We start from the raw sequence: 5,342 nt of genomic DNA, 5'->3' as shown, positions 1-5,342 counted from the left end.
GACTGTACCCTGCCAGGCTCCTCCGACCATGGGATTCTCCAGGCAAGAATACTGGAGTGGGTTGCAATACCAAGCACATAGCAGTCCCAAATAAATTCAACACAGTTGTATACTAACAACTCTCAGAAATAAAATCACAACTTTGCAAAACCATTTTGGAAACTTGCACTCAATAAAAATAAACAAGTAGAATGGCAAATACGTTCAACTTTCAGTTTGCTCCATTAACTTATCTGAAAACATAAATCAGTTAGCCCTCACAACTCTAAGAAAGAGGTACTTTTAATAGTCTAAAGATGAGAAAACTAAGGCACAAAAAGTTATGCAATTAATTTAGCTTGAGGACTCACAACTTACTAAAGTGGCAAATGCAGGCACTCTGTTTCCAGAAACATGCTCACGATGATGTTATAACTAGCTTCCTGGAAGGAAGAAGATAGACTGACTCCAATTCTAATATTTATCCTTGGCCATTACATAGGTTTATGTATTTTACAGACATTAAGGTTTAGTATTCCTTTAAATATCTTATATTTTTTTCTGTTTCTTCTCTAACTTTTCAGGTGTGTATATTTGAGTTAGTGATGAACACCAAGAACAAACTGAACAGAGACTAGCAAGGAGGAATGATAGTTTGCTGCCTGTATAGATTTCAGAGCAAGACAAACCTATGATATCCTAAGTTCTTTTTGACAATAACGAACTGTTCTATTCTCACAAAGCGGATTAGTCTTCCATTATACTACTTAATGGTATGGAAGAACGGCATTAGAATCTGCATTGTTATCCTATGTAATGCTGAAGGGACAGTTTACTGTGTTCACATTTAGCACTCTACTTTTTCATAAGAGAAACAAAATTGTATTTTTGAAGGTATTTTTCTCTATTGTTGTTCAGTATCTCACTCATGTCTGACTCTTTACAACCTCACGGACTGTAGCATGCCAGGCTTCCCTGCCCTTCACCATCTCCAGGAGTTTGCTCAAACTCATGTCCATTGAGTCAGTGATGTCATCCAATCATCTCATTCTCTGCTGCCCACTTCTCCTCCTTCCCTCAGTCTTTCCCAGCATCGGGGTCTTTTCCAATGAGTCAGCTCTTCACATCAGGTTGCCAAAGTATTGGCACTTCAGCTTCAGCATTAGTCCTTCCAGTGAATATTCAGGGTTGATTTCCTTTAGGATTGACTGGCTTGATTTCCTTGTTGTCCAAGGGACTCTAAGAGTTTTTTCTCTATTATGATATACCAAAATGGTCACCAAAGCAAAGATATCTGTAATGGTCATCTTTGTTGTTGAAAGAATATGATTGCTATCTGAATGCTTCCAGAATGTTCTAAATAATATGCAAACTGTCTTTTCATATTTCAGTCATTCTGGTCTTTGTTTCCTTTTGTGAAATAACACCAATGACTTACTGTTTCCTGGTCCAATATTATTTCCTATCTTGCTCAAGATACCTTGATATTGTTAACTACTTACTACTCTTGGCACCTAAGATGAATAATTTTCCTGTATCTTTCAAAATCTATCATTGTATTTTACACTTGACTCTGCCTTCGGCTATTTATTTCTACTTCTGAGTCCTATTGTTCAAGTTTGCTTTGACAATTTCATAATTATCAATTAGATTAGTTGCCATGTAAGTTAATGGCCACAAAGTGTGTGACTTCCTAAATAATTTTTCACTGCATTAAAGTTTTGTGTCTTAAACCATTGGTAGGATACATAACTGCCTTTTTATGTGTTTCATTAACTAAATTTTTATATGCTCATTTAGGAACTCAGCTTGTAGGGACAAAATGGACCCCTGAAATGCCTTCCATTTCCACATCTTCTTGAAATTTACCATCCATGCAATGCTATTTTCTGATAATTCCAGTTCGCATAGTTCTGCTTATCCTTAAACATCCTATAGAACTCCATTTTCAGCCACTGAGCTTTTGCTTTGTGTTTTAAATCTGTTCATTCTCTTTACTCAGTCATACTGTAAATTCATGGGGAATAGAGATTTTATATCCTCTACCATTATATCTCCTAGAGTGTCCTTTTTGGGCACTGGGTAGGTACTCATTAAATACTCATTGAAAGTTTTTTAATCATATTGTTGAGTTTCTTCCCCATACTTTGGATTGAGCTCAAACATCACTTAATACATAGCCTTTCTTAGTAAAAAAGAAAACAAGAAAAAAATTACAAACTAAGACTTTTTATCTGGTTACTGGCCTTTAATTATACTAACTGCAACTTTTAAGTTGCATTGCTGATCCAAAGAAAACACTGACTGTTGGTAATTTTCTGACCTGTGATTGATGAAATGTTATTGAGTAACATTAGTCATATTCTTTGTCAGAATATAACTTTGTATTTGGCAGCTATACCATCAATTAGCATTACTGCTGATAACCTCTATTTATATACCAAGTAATTTGTTTTTCCATATGAGCTGAAAGAAGGGGAGAAGGAAATGATAGTTGCTCATTGCCACAGTCATCTGCAGTAAGAAAAATAAAGAAATATTTTTTAAACTTTTGTTAAAATCTATGTTGTTAAGTACATGTACCCATTCATGCATGGTCATCTTAGGATGATTTCTGTCTACCATTAAGTATCAGTTTATTCTTATTGCCCATTTTTAATCTAGGTCTTTGATACTTCATTTCTTACCTAGATTTTTGGATGAGTCAAATAATCCAAGTCTCCATACCAAGGTTCCAAGAGCATTCACAATGCCAAACCAAAGAGTTGCTAACTTAGCTTATTTTTCCCCTTTTCTGAAATGCATTCTAATTAAGCAAATTCATATCTCAAAGCTTTTAAAAACACTTCTTAAAAAGGAGTTAAGCATTTATCTAATGTCTACTACGTCCCAAGCAATGTGGTGGGCATTCCGCATAAGTTTATAAATGAGAAAATAATAAGCTCTAAATAACTTGGACCAAAATAAAGCAAGCATAGTTCTTTAGATACCAATCTCTTTAGAGACTAAAGTATTGGAGCTTCAGCTTCAGTATCAGTCCTTCCAATGAATATTCAGGGCTGATTTCTTTAAGACTGACTGGTTTGATCTTTCAGTCTAAGGGACTCACAAGAGTCTTTTCTAACACCACAATTCAAAATCATCAATTCTTTAGCTCTAAGCTTTCTTTATGGTCCAACTCTCACATCCATACATGACTACTAGAAAAACCATAGTTATGACTATATGGACGTTTGTCGACAAAGTAATGTCTCTACTTTTTAATATGCTATCTAGGTTTGTCATAGATTTTCTTCCAAGGAGCAAGCGTCTTTTAATTTCATGGCTGCAGCCACCATCTGTAGTGATTTTGGAGCCTTTTTTTCCTTTGAGACTTTTTAAGTTATCTCAATAATGACAGTGGAGAAGGCAATGGCACCCCACTCCAGTACTCTTGCCTGGAAAAACCCATGGACGGAGGAGCCTGGTAGGCAGCAGTCCATGGGGTCACTAAGAGTCCGACACGACTGAGCGGCTTCACTTTCACTTTTCACTTTCATGCATTGGAGAAGGAAATAGCAACCCACTCCAGTGTTCTTGCCTGGAGAATCCCAGGGACGGTGGAGGCTGGTGGGCTGCCGTCTATGCGGTCGCACAGAGTCGGACACAACTGAAGCAACTTAGCAGCAGCAGCAGCAGCAGCAATATTGACAGAGATAACCATAGAAGTCTCAATGGGAATAATTAATTTTTAGTACTTTAAGTACTTTATAGTTAACATGCAACCAGTAAGAAGAATCATCTAGTTTGAAATTAGACTATTAAATCATCTGTATTAGTAGCATGAATTTTGTTCACCTTTTCCCCTAAAAAAAAGAATGTTACAGGTTTTTTCCATTAATTCAACCTCTTTTTTCATATTCACCCAGACTATCATTTGCTGTAGGCAAATATAAATACAATACAGATTTCAAAAAAAAAAAGGAAAAATAATTCATTCTAAGCTTCAAATACACACACACACATTTATATGTAGGCAGGAAGATAAAGAACATTTTTGATGGAAATTTGAGCAACACTTTTTGTAAGTAGCAAACACCAATGATTTTTATCTAAGGATTCATTAGTTTTAAAATTTCAAACTAAGTGGAAAGAAAATAATGATTAATGACTTAAAGTCAGATTTAGAAAATCTAACATTTTAACTGATTTAATGCTTTCTACATACAAGTTAACATATTCTAAAGATAAAGATGTTTCGTCTGCTAAACTGCATCATCACTCTGTTCCAAAGCTTGGGGCATCAGCAAGAATGGGGACCTGCCTTAGCTCTTGCTCAGGTATGAATTCAAGCATTCCTCGTCAGTAGAAGACAAACAGAATTTGGTGATTATGGGTAGGAAGAGGTGGTTCAACACTCCAGAAAAGAATCAATCTTTAAAAGATAGATTTAATATAATTCTCAATAGAGAACTCAAGGAACCTCCCCAGGGAGCTCATTTTCTTGCCAAAAGTCTGGATGATGCTTTAGAAATTATCGTGCAACCAGCATTAACAAATAAACTAGATATGGTTTGAATAGCAGGAAGCAGTTCTATTAAGGAAGACTTGAACAAGCCAGGCCATCTTAGATTATTTGTGGCAATAATTATGCAAGAATTTGAAAGTGATGCATTTTTTCTAGAAAATGATTTGGAAAATTATAAACTTCTCCCAGAATATACAGGTATTCCTTCTATCCAGGAGGAGAAAGTCATTAAGTACAAATTTGAAGTAAAAGAAAAAAGCAATTAAAGTGAAAGTGTATTCTTATCTATTTTGATCTATCTTCCCTCTGTCAAAACAAAAATTATGCATTTTTTGTTGTAAAGACTTTTGCTGACTTTAAAACAATTATTTCTAAACAATGTATTCTTATTCACCATTAATCTTTTTTTATTGATGTTTATTGGAGTCTACTTGCTTCATAATGTGTTAGTTTCTGCTGCACAGCAAAGTGAATCGGCTATGCATATACACGTATCCCCTCTTGTTTGAATTTCCTTCCCATTTAGGTCACCACAGAGCACTGAGTAGAGTTCTCTGTGCTATACAGTAGGTTCTCATGAGTTATCTATTTTTTTAGTACTATATTTCTCATTGTGAGCTTCCTTAGTGACAGCAGTAAAGGGTCTGTCTGCAATGCAGGAGATGTGGGTTCAATTTCTGGGTCAGGAAGAGTCGCTAGAGAAGCAGATGCCAGCCCACTGCAGTATTCTTGCCTGAGAAATACCATGGACAAAGGAGCCTGGTGGGCTACAGTCCATGGATTTGCAAAGAAGTCAGACCAAACTTAGTGACTAAAAACAAACAACAACATACAAGTTAACACATGTTAAAGATAA

The 5,342-nt window shown here is 35.6% G+C and overlaps 1 pseudogene; it reads left to right on the top strand.

The window, feature by feature from the left end:
* The first annotated feature begins 4,211 nt into the window (after positions 1-4,211).
* LOC114113628 (dihydrofolate reductase-like) lies at positions 4,212-4,752 on the top strand (annotated as a pseudogene).
* Positions 4,753-5,342: the final 590 nt, after the last annotated feature.

Source organism: Ovis aries, chromosome 3 (genome assembly GCF_016772045.2).
Source record: "Ovis aries strain OAR_USU_Benz2616 breed Rambouillet chromosome 3, ARS-UI_Ramb_v3.0, whole genome shotgun sequence".
Lineage (NCBI taxonomy): Eukaryota > Metazoa > Chordata > Mammalia > Artiodactyla > Bovidae > Ovis > Ovis aries.
Note: the sequence above shows the minus strand (reverse complement) of the source record. Positions and strands in the feature narration are given on the sequence as shown.